The 12,285-nt window shown below is 46.3% G+C and overlaps 1 long non-coding RNA gene across 1 annotated transcript; it reads left to right on the top strand.

Annotated features, from left to right (window-relative positions):
- Positions 1-6,919: 6,919 nt before the first annotated feature.
- LOC135365940 (uncharacterized) lies at positions 6,920-10,825 on the top strand. Its single transcript, XR_010414027.1, has 4 exons — positions 6,920-6,958; positions 7,029-7,069; positions 8,780-8,878; positions 9,746-10,825. It is a non-coding gene; the product is annotated as an uncharacterized LOC135365940 (long non-coding RNA).
- Positions 10,826-12,285: the final 1,460 nt, after the last annotated feature.

Genomic DNA, 12,285 nt, shown 5'->3' on the forward strand with positions numbered 1-12,285 from the left:
ACTGCATGACAAGGCTGAAATGGGAAGAGAGAAAAAATTGGAGCGCTTCATTAGTAGCGATCCAAGTAATAGGGCAATTATAGTTTCCATAGAAAGTTGAATTTTAATGGGCTCCTAAAATTATAGTTTTGTAGAAGCTTTTCTAAACTGCAATGCAATAATCATTAATATAGTATAGGAATGCCATCATGTTCCCGTAAAGGCGTTCTGTCTTGTGCTTTGGAGTGCGCGAATAGAACTTTGCTCCCAGGCTTTCCCGCCTTTATGCTCGCAATGCGCGAATGGAACTTTGCCCACCCGGCTTCCGCGCCTTTTTGCTCGCAGGTGTAGCCTCAGACAACGAATGTATGAGCATAGAAAGGGTCATGTATTACATAAGCCTGGAGGTGATGTGGAGTGGACTCACTTATCTTAAAGAGCAGTGGTAGTTTACTGTAATTCTAATGACCATGATGAGCCTTTGGGGTGAAAATCGTTAACATGCAGGGTGCTTTTTTGTTGAATTTTAATGAGAGAATGAATGTCATTAAGAGTAGGACAAAGGAAATAATCTTGCGATTCAATAATTAATAGGAGTCTTTGTCGCTGACCGTCTCTGCTGTGAGAGTGTATTCTATGTATGACATTGTTTTTCAGGAAGCGGTAGCCGCTGTCGTCGCACATCATGCAGCACAGGAAACGGCGTCCAGCAACCTCCCCGTTAGGCCCAACTGCCTTCCTGTATAGCAGTAGGACCCCTCCTTGTACAGCATTGTGCAAGGAAGACCGTGAGCGCCTTTGTGAATCGAGTGACCGTGGAACAAAGAGCAGGCATCTATCAACCAAGTCCTTTGTATGTATTCAATAAAGATGTTTCAGTGAAAGAACACGCAGAGTCTCGTCAAAGTTATTCGGACTGTTTAATGCGTTGCATGTCAATAACCAATCGGTATTTCAATAAATCAGTGGCAAATGTCGCTGCTTCCGCAGGGCGTGCTTAATATGAGCGATGGCACGAGCGCGAAGGTCCACGATGTCTGCAGCGATGTAGTTGAATTCTGCGTTGGCCAAGCTCACAAATTCGCTCATTAGTCCCAGGTGTCCGTCTGGAACCGTTGAGCAGACGTTCTTGTAACGGGCGTAGATCCGACGCACGATCTCCTGCAGCGGCCCCGGCGAGATCTCTCCTATATTGCCAAAGCCTACCATGTCTATCACGTAGCGAAAAGCAGTGATGACGAGCTCGTTGCGGGGACTTTTGCCGTTGAAACATTCCTTCTCCACTTCTTCCCAAGAAGTGTGGGTGCGGGAACAATTTTGTAAAGAGTGGTAGCTGAACATCTTCACGTAGTGATGACTCGAGCGCGGTGCGCGCTGCCTTTATAGAGATAAACGCGCGCGCAAAGAAAACGAAAGTGAAACTCAGAAGCCACCCGTCGCCGCTAGGAGCGCGCGCGCAGCGGAGAGCTGAAACCGAAAACACCCGGGGGCGGCGCAGAGGGAGCTGCGCGCGCGCGCACGCGGACGGGTGGAGCAGAGGGCGCGCGCGCATCCATAGCGGCCGCTGCGCGTCGCCTCACTCAGTTTCTCTCGGGCTGTCGCGGAAGACGGACGTGCGCTCCGCGCGCTCGCTCAGTTTTTGGCTGGCTCTCGTAGAGAGCAGACGTGTGTTCTCCGCGCTCGCTCAGTTTCTGCCTGGAAGTTGCCGCGGGGGAAAAGGTGAGTGATTTGACGCGCTCCTTTTCTCGTATCTTTACCGTGTTTAGCGGTGACCGCGCTCGTGTTAAGCCTTTTCTCGCATGTTTAGCGATGTGTGGTTCCCGCCTTGTGTTAGCTGCGTAGTGTTGTGGTTAGGCCTAAGCGATCGTCCCCCCGTAAGCCTTTTTCCCCCGATGTGTACTGTTAGCTCTAATTAGCTCTAATTGCTAATTAATGGCGTCCAGGCGACTGTGTGACTTGCCGGCTAGTTGAGCTGATACACTACTACTTAGCGGTACCTATGATATTGTTAATTGCAATAGGATATTCACCTCGGCCAGAGCAACCTGACACTTGCGATCTAATTCCACTGACTGAGCGAGATCCATTCTGTCTTCCATCATTGTGTTACTCAGAAACACATCCCTCGAGCTTCCCCCTGTCCCCCACTCCTTCCTGCTGTCCTCTCTCCGTCTGTCCACATCTGTACGCCGCTCATAGCCACAGTTGCTTCGCGGCGCTAACACGCAATAAAAAAAAATGAAAAAAAAACATCCCTCGAGCTGTTTGACAGTAAAGTGACATAGAAATGGTTCGTCATTTTTTATTAATTTTTTTTTCTTCTGAAACGAGATTATCGTGGCGAGACTTTAGCAAGAGGGAAGACTACTTGCAGGAAATTTAAAATTCCTTATAGCGTCGTCTCTTGAGGCAAAAGTGAATTCGCCATCTGTTTAAACATGTCACAAAAGAAGGGAAATTTAAAATGTTGTATAAGTAGCACATCTATTGAACATGACACAAAAACCTAAAGGGCGCGATATTTAAATTACTCGTGCAGGTAGTCGAATCTGTTGAACAGCAAACGAGCCAATGCTGCTGCGGTAAATTTAATATTTCATACAAGTGGTGCCAGCCCTTGACGACGAAATCTAACAACTCCGTGGCGCCATCAACGACGTGGCGGCACAAAACAAAATCAAACAACGTCTACCAGCCACAATTCTATTCTGATTAACCATTCTCCCAAACATGCCGAGCCCATGGCCTACTGGGTCGAAGTGCTCGGCTGACACCTAAAACGACCGAAGTTCGATTCCTAGTTTGTTACAGCATTGCTGTCATTATTGTTTACGTAATAATCTTATCAATGATATCATATCAGTAGGATTAACTATGATATAATATTACTGTTTATCTCTGGCAGCGTATCACTTATCCGCTGACATCGCTGATATGAGTGCGGAGGGGCCTGACGTCGACTACTCGGGATCTGGCCAACGAAAAAAATGTGGCTCCTACGAAATGACCCCCCGAATTCGCCATAACACATGCAAAATCACCACATCACTCCGTTCAGTTCAAACCAAATTCATAAAACAGCTTCTTCTGCCTGCTTAAATGTGCCCTTGGCACGTAGCTTTAAAATACCTTTAAGATTCAAGTCATTGTCTTTGGTGAAACCGTAGTTTCAATGAGGTGAATTTTATTCACCAAAGACAATGAGGTGGATCACCAAAGACAATGAGGTGAATTATATTGATTATAATTTAACGGCTAAGTTACCTCTTCTGCTCGTCTCGGCCTCCGTTTCTCTGTCTGACGCCATGAGTCTCTTTCTACGAACCATCCTCGGTAGGACTTATGACAGGCGACAATCCTTCCTTGCACGTTGGAGGAGACCAACGCCTGACTGGGTGCCAGGTCTAATGTCCTTACACTACCGTGAGGTAGTCCTTCACCATCCTGGTGCCTTTGATCAGCTAAAAGCTAACGTCAGAGCTTTCTACAAGGTACCAGGCTTTCTCTCGGCGTGCGTCGATTTTCTCCACGGTATTCTAGGCCAAGAATGTCCACGTCTTCTCGATGAGGGCATGGACTTTGTCCGGTTCCTCGCCACGAACTACCATAGACACATCAGGGAAGCCGACACCATCGATCTCATAGTCATGATCGTTACTGCGATCGAGGAGTCTGATCCGGCTACCCCAATGCCGAAGGACGTCATTGAGATCCTCTTGCGCTCCGTTCACTGCCTCTAGGACTTCAGTGTTCCACGTCTTGACCTGACTTTGACCCCTGCCTGCCCCTGGACCACAATGGCTTCGGATTCATTGGCTCCCAATAACTGTTGGCGCTCAACCTCACCTCCCCGTGGTGGGAGCTGGTAACGGGCTCGACAGCCACAGCGAGTCCGGCCAACGAGGCTCTGAGCGCCAATCACAGCTGCGTAAAAAGCAAAAGAGAGAAATTTGAAGACAAAACGCAAAGGACAAGGAGCAAAGGAAATCAAAGCAAATGAAATCGAAAATCAAGAAATCCGGAGTCATCGCGCAACCACCGACGTGTTCTGGCCTAGGCAATCAAAGCTGTGCCTTGGTCAGTTCAAGTCGGGGTTCAAAACGGAAATGTCCGACCCGTTATGCCTGCGCAAAAGTTAAAAAGATGTTATGCGCAGGCAAATCGGGTCATCGGGCAGAAGAAGTAGCCTGCGTCAAAGTCAAAGAATGCAACATCATTGAGATATGAAGACTGGTATGGCTGAACTACGTTAACACGACAACAGATTACACGACAAAGAACAGTTGAAGCGAGTGCATGCAGGTCTCATCGCAAATGATATCCACGAAAAGAAAACAAGAAGAAAAGAAAACAAGAAGAAAAGAACTAGGGATCCTTCGGAAAACGCACGACACGACTACGACTGTGACAAAGGAAATTGCGAAGAATTGTACCCATTTCGGACATGTGACTCTTTAAGAATACGGTGATACGAATGAGACAACGAAGGGATAGTCGGAAATGATTGCGCGACAAAGATACAACAGCAGTACACCTCGTGGAAAAGATCGTACTGCCGTCCATAATGTGACTACAAATGCGACAAAGAAAGAAGAAGAAAAAAGAATGACAAAGAAGATGTCGCACCTATTTGGGACCTGTGAGTCTTTAAGGATGAAATAGCGAAACGACACAACGAAAGCGATACAACTACTGTACACCCATGATGGAACAGAACAGAGCAGAGCAATATCGTTCTCATGGCTCCCTCGATAATGTGTCTACAAATGTGACAAAGAATGTCGAACAGGATGTCGCGCCTGTTTCAGACCACAGTGACTACAGTGACAACCAAGGAATTGCCGGAAAGGATTGCGCGGAGCAGACACCCTATGCGAAAGCGGCACATCAGCGGTACACCTCGTGAAACCGGATAGAGCAATATCTTTCTCATGCTTCCCTCGATAATGTGCCTCCAGATATGACAAAGAATGTCGAAGAGTATGTCACACCTGTTTCGGACCTATGACTCCCTCTAAGAAGGAAACTGACGACGTAGCAGTAGGAATGTGACAACCAAGGAACTGCCAGAAATGATTGCGCGAAACAGATACCCAATGCGAAAGCGATACATCAGCGGTGCACCCCGTGGAACCGGACAGAGGAATATCGTTCTCATGCTTCCCTCGATAATCTGTCTACAAATGCGACAAAGAATGTCGAAGAGGATTTCGCACCTGATTCGGACCTATGAGTCCCTGTAAGAATGAAACTGACGATGTGGCAGTAGGAATGTGACAACCAAGGAATTGACAGAAAGGATTGCGCGAAACAGATACCCAATGCGAAAGCGATACACCAGCGGTGCACCTCGTGGAACCGGACAGAGGAATATCGTTCTCATGCTTCCCTCGATAATGTGCCTCCAGGTGTGACAAAGAATGTCGAAGAGGATGTCGCACCTGATTCGGACCTATGAATCCCTCTAAGAATGAAACTGACGACGTGGCAGTAGGAATGTGACAACCAAGGAATTGCAAGAAAGGCTTGCGCGAAGCAGATACCCAAAGCGGCCTCAACTCGTTGAACAGATATATTCCCTTGGCCTAATGTGACTACAAATGCGACGAACAATGTGCACGACGAAAGTGACAACGAATGAATTGCCGTGATGAATTGCGCGAAACAGACACCCAATGTGCACCCAGCACCACCTTTCCGAGCGAGCTTCCGAACTTCCGAACACCGAACAGAAGAAAAAGCTGGCTCCGTACCTTTCTCTTCGACAAGCAACCCAGCAACCGAGGATGCACATCTACAACGTTGCAATCTCATTGTCCCAGACTGTGTGGCCCAGACAGTACACCCATGTATCAAATAAATAGTTTTGAACCAAAAAAAGCTTCAGTTATTTTGAATGCAATGCATCTATTATAAGTGCACGTGCACGGTGGGCTGGTAGCACAGCCTCGCCAGGGTTTTAAATAGAAAGAAGTTGATGCAACTCAAATGGAATTACGCAATGCGTAAAAGAAGCAAAAACGATGAGCCAAAACAATTTTCGAATAAAATTGCTCAACAGCCACACACTTGATATGCTAACCTAGCATCTCCCCAAGCAGAAAACAGTCACTTGACCCAACATGTACACCCCCAACGCCCCCGTAGGTACCCCGCCACACTCCATAATTGCGCATTAAATTGAAACCTACACTGCTGCTACACTGCTGCTATACCCCAGCACAGAAAACAGACATTAAGTGGCATTACAACGCCGCCAGACAGCTGACAGCTTGAAAATGTCAGTACAGACGAAGTGCATCCCCACATCCCAGTAAACCACGAATGTACAGGGGATATCCGGGATAGATCCCGAACGTCCCGTAGGTCCAGATATTCCTCGGATACCCACTGTACATTCCGGTAGAGCGTTTTGGAAAATGTGAACGTCGTAATTACGTCTCAAGCAGGACATGCATAGGGCATGCGTGGTCGCAGTCGGTTTTTGAGCGACATGAGCGATATGCAGCATAAGGAGAACATTAGAGAACAGGAAACCGACGCACACACCAGCGCTTGCAATCCGCATTATTTACTGACACAAAACTTGTGCAGAAACTCTGCCGCTGCTCGTCGTTTCCCCGTACATGTGGTCACCGCTGACTGCTGCAGTCGGAATCTGCTACCACTGCTACCCTGATCTGCGAGAGTGTAATAATGCAGTGTTGTTTCTTAAAGCACCGTTTCTCAACAACAGCCTTTGTTGCCACTGACATGCATAATATCATGCGTTATCATGTAGCATATAAATATTTTTTTCGATGCACTATAAGCGTATAACGTCGCAGCCGCGGTCGCAACTGTTGCACGCATGCGAGCCACATTGGTATCCAATCCAAGACCGGCTTGGTTGCTCGCGCTTGCTCGGTTTGCTTGCTTTTTCTTCGTTGCGCGTCTGCGACTGGTGTGGCGTTCTTTGAAGATTGACGGTTCGATAGCTGTAAGTACAATTCCTGAGCAATGATGCGCTGGTTGGCGGGCATCTAAACTGAACATGATTTACTTTACAGCACAGAAGAAGCCTCATTCTTGAAGTATGAAGACAGACAGTGTAAATATTTCTTACTATTTTATGCGTCGCGTCTCGAAACCTTTAGTGCCTCAGTGAACTACCGAAATTGAAATTCCTGGTACTGGAGCTTCAACAAGCCAAAGCATGAACAGCAATATCTGCAGAGAAAAGCCAGAAACCAAGCGCGTTTGACGATTGCTACGTTTGGCAGACGACCCAATGCAGAAACGCCGGCGTCTTCTGCAGTTTCGCGCGTCAAAATTGTGAATGAAACACCTAGTGCAGATGACGCCGCCCCAGGGATTTGGCAGAATGCAAATGGAGAACAAAATAAAACTGAAATGTCAACAACGGTGGCCTATACCCCAGCGGTAGCATCACGCGATTTCATTGACTGTGGTGAAAACATATAAAGTGGCAACAGTGAATCAAGCGATTGCAATGATTTTGGCACAGCCGATCTTTTTTTGATTTGATTCGGGTTTTATTGGCGCATCAGCTACAAAGGCCATAATGCACCAAATACCACTGAAGACTAGTTAGTTAAAAGGTACATGTGTAGGACTAAAATGAGTAACTGTGCATTAGTATTTAAAATCACAGATGCGTTAAAAACCCAGTATCTTTAAAAAACCTATGCACGTTCTCAAAAGGAACAAAGCTGTCATCACCCAGCAGAAGCATTGGGTGGAGGGGCAAGAAGGTTCTATAAAAGGGAGCAAAATGATGTTGACGAAGATGTTGGTACGCTGGACACGTGATCAGGATGTGAATGATCGAAAGCTGTTCCCCACAGTGGTTGCATTCCGGTGGGTCTTCTCCTCGTAGAAGATACCCATGCGTAAAGTATGTGTGTCCCAAACGAAGGCGAGAGGATAGCACTTCATATAGTCGACTGGACATACCAGGTGAACTAGAGCCTACATAGGGCTTGATACTGTGTAATTTATGATTGGTTTGCCGGTCCCAAGATGTCTGCCAGTCGTTATTGATGCATCTTTTTAGACATAGTTTGAGGTCTTGATATGGAATTTCGAAAGGGGTTATGTCACTTGTTAGCGCAGCCGTAGCAGCATGATCATCTAGCTCATTGCCAGGTATCCCAACATGACTGGGTACCCAGCAGAAGAGTAGCTGATAGGCCCTATTAGCTATAGTGCTTGCCAGGCTCCTTGCACGAGCAACTACCAGGTTTTTAGTGGGGTGTATGTTACAAATAGCCTGCAGAGAACTGAGAGAATCTGTGTATATTACTGATGATCTTATGTGATTTTGTAGGATGTAGTTGAGGGCTAAAATTATTCCATACACTTCAGCAGTAAAAATAGACATGGTGCTCTTTAGACGGTGTGAACGTGTAACTATTCCAGTAACCATAGCACATGAAACCCTGGTATTTGTTTTTGATCCATCAGTGTAGAATTCAATATGGCTGCCAAAGGTTTCCTTTAGGTGCTCAAATTCCTGTTTCAATACAATGCTTGGCGTATCACGTTTGTCGAATCTGGTCAGTGATTTATCACATTTTGGATAAGGTTGCCATGGTGAGATTTTTTTGCTGCACTCAAGGATCATTGAGTTATATTCTGAAAAGCAATAGTGCTCAATTTCCTGCGACATGCGCATACTAAATGGCAATACCGCTGAAGGTCTGTTCAAAAAGAGCTGTTTATATTGTGTGTCTTTTATAGCAGGGATCGCCGGGTTTTGTGGGTAGCCTCTAATCCTTAATGCATACGACGTACTCAGGTAGAACCGCCGTCTTTCGAGAGACCACTCATTGGCTTCTACATAAAGGCTCTCGACTGGCGAGGTCCGGAACGCTCCAAGGACCAGTCGCAGTCCCAGGTGATGTACAGGGTCCAACATTTTCAGAGTAGAAGGTCGTGCTGACCCATACACCACACAACCGTAATCAAGTTTTGAAAGGACAGTGGAGACATAGATCCGGTGTAATGTATCGCGATCTGCGCCCCATGATCGGTGTGAGAGTACCTTTAAAATGTTCAAAGACTTAATGCATTTTTTCTTGAGGGTTTTCAGGTGGGCTGAGAAAGACAGTTTTTCGTCGAAAATGAGACCGAGGAATTTGTGTTCAGGTTTCACGCTTATACTTTGGTTGCACATAGAAAGGGTGGGCTCTGGGAACATTCCCCGAACCTTCGAGAAACGAACACAAACTGTCTTGTCGGGAGAGAATTTGAAGCCATTTTCCTGAGACCATCTAACCAGCTTATTTATTGTTAGCTGTAGCTGACGTTCGCACACCGATAAGTTAGAGGAGCAATAAGAAATCTGAATATCGTCGACATACAATGAATACTTGATTGATGTAGGGATAACACTTGCTATAGAGTTCATTTTTACGATGAAACGGGTCACGCTAAGCACGGACCCCTGCGGGACACCATTTTCCTGGATGAATGGACGAGATAGTGTTGTCCCAACTTGTACCCTGAAAGATCTCCCCTGTAGGAAATTGGTAATACATTGGAACATTCTGCCACGTATACCAAGTGCATGCAAGTCTCGAAGGATACCATATCGCCATGCTGTATCGTATGCCTTCTCTAGATCGAAGAAAACAGACATACAGTGCTGTTTCCTGACGAAGGCTTCTCTAATGGTAGTCTCCAAACGCAAAAGTTGGTCGACTGTTGAGCACGCAGCTCTAAAGCCACACTGATATTGATCTAAACAATTATTTTCTTTCAGAAAATACATAAGACGGTTGTTGACCATGCGCTCAAAGGTCTTCCCCAGACAACTTGTCAGCGCTATGGGTCGGTAACTGCACGGATGCGAGGGATCTTTTCCTGGCTTCAGCAGTGGAACTATGATTGCCTCCTTCCAGCCAGAAGGGAGAACACCTTCTAGCCAGACAAAATTAAAGAAATCCAGGAGAGAATTTAATGAAGTTAACGACAGATGTTTAAGCATGGAGTACACTATGCGATCAGGTCCAGGTGCTGAGTTTTTAGGGGATGACAGAGCCCTTTGTAGCTCCGCCATTGAAAAAGGTGAGTTGTAACCACACCTCTCATCTAACCCACTATCAAGTGTTTGCCTTTCAGCAGATGATTTAATCTTTAAGAAATCTCTGCTGTAATGGGATGAACTTGACACTCGTTGGAAATGTTCCCCGAGGGCATTGGCCTGCTCCTCCATACTTTGACACACGGTACCATTTATTTGTAACAGTGGTACACAGAAACTTGTATAGTCGCCCTTTATTTACTTTAGTCTGTCCCATATTATTTTTGATGGAGTTGTAGCATTTAAAGATGATACGAAATTTCTCCAAGATTCTTTCTTTGCTTGCTTTCGCGTCCAACGTGCTTTCGCTCTAGCTCTCCTGAAAGCAATTAGGTTTGTTATTGTGGGGTGTCTTCGAAAGACACCCCACGCTCGGTTTTGTTCTTTGCGTGTGCTTTCACAATTGCTCGTCCACCAAGGCTTGGAGCGCTTGGGGAGTCGGCCGGATGTTTGCGGAATGGACTGTTGAGCGGCATTTATAATGGTATGAGTGATCAACTTATTTGCCTCCTCAACATTCAAACCCTCAAAAGCAGAAGATGGGAAATTGGCTTGTCTTTCAAATATGTCCCAATTTGCCTCTTGTAATTTCCACCGTGGTGGACGTGTTCTTATGTTGTTAGTGTGACCGTGAAATTTAATAATGAGCGGAAAATGGTCGCTACCTCGGGGATTCTGTTCGACTGTCCAGTCAAGAAGCTGAAAAATGGATGGGCTGCATAGTGAGATGTCTATGCAAGAAAAATTTTGTGTCGAAGAGTTCACATAGGTAGGTAGCGCAGTATTCAGAAGACAGAGTGACCCCGAAAGGAGGACCCTCTCCAACATTTTCCCCCGTGCATCTAGTTTTGCACTTCCCCACAAAGGATTGTGGGCATTCAGGTCGCCTAAAATCACAAACGGCTGGGGGAGTTGATTGCATAGATTTTCGAAATCTCTTTGCTCTATTACCACTGATGGGGGCAGGTACAGTGAACAAACCGTGAAAGTCCTGTAGAGGCATACTTCGACTACTACTGCCTCCAAGTCTGTAACGAGTGGAAAGTGTTTTGCAGGTATGCACTGCGGAAGGACTACAGCCACACCACCAGATGCACGTGCGCTGTCTGTGCGGTCCTTCCTGAAAACATTATGGCGACGGAAAGGGTTTAAGTTTTCTTTGTGTAGGTATGTTTCTTGCAGGCAGAAGCAGACAGCTCGGTACTTTTCAAACAGATCGTGTACATCATCAATGTTACTGTAGAGGCCTCGACAATTCCACTGAAGGAATACCTGTCCCATGATTAGAATGGAAATAAGGAAGAGCAAAGGGAGTCTGCACATTGGGCGTTAAGGGGGTGTGACCCTTGGCGGGGGAAGCCTCTGTTTCTCCCTTGACTTGCCTCTACCTCGACCTCCACGTTTTTCTCTTTGCTCCTTCCCTTGCGAAGGAGCTCTCTGGTCCAGTGTACATGGAAGACTTGACGATGATTGCTGTGACATGCGGTCATCATCGTCAAGCTCCATTGAGTGTGTGGCAGTCTGCGATGAGCTCCCAGTTAGCCCATCCCAAACTGAAAGCCCGCCATCAACCTCCGTGGAGATTGTGGAGGCAGCCTGCGGAGGCGAACTCCCCGTAGACTTTTCTTGTGTTTGGGGAGTGTGGAGTGGAGGCCCACAGGTTTGGGTCCCTAGGATACTCTGAGCGATGCCACTCCCCGGCGCACCGCTTCAGAGAAAGATCCTCTTTTCTGAAACTCCATTTGTGTCTTCGCTGCTTTGTATGTCAGCTTCTGTACAGTTTTAATTCTCAAGATTTCTTTCTCGTCGCTAAAGCGTGGGCAACTTCTACAGGGTGTTCCAAATTAAGCTTTCACTAGCACTTTATAAATAGGCGAACCAAAGAAAACTGGTGCTATTTTTTCTGTTCCTTGAGTAGTAAACAGGTGCTGCTAATTATGTAGCACCTGATTCTTACTCAAGGAACAGAAAAAATAGCACCAGTTTTCTTTTGTTCGCCTATTTATAAAGTGCTAGTGAAAGCTTAATTTTGAACACCATGTATATTACATGAAACTAAGTGTCTCAGAATGAAATATCGTAGTGATCGGAAATGTAAGAAGGGTGCGGGATTTGATCCTTGCGTCGCTGAAACCTCGCATCCAGTGAACTGTTGGACTTTCTGTTCGCTTTGGATATCACCAACTCAAAATCAGCATTGCCTCATCGTCGTCCTCACA

This window comes from Ornithodoros turicata, chromosome 8 (genome assembly GCF_037126465.1).
Source record: "Ornithodoros turicata isolate Travis chromosome 8, ASM3712646v1, whole genome shotgun sequence".
Taxonomy (NCBI): Eukaryota; Metazoa; Arthropoda; class Arachnida; order Ixodida; family Argasidae; genus Ornithodoros; species Ornithodoros turicata.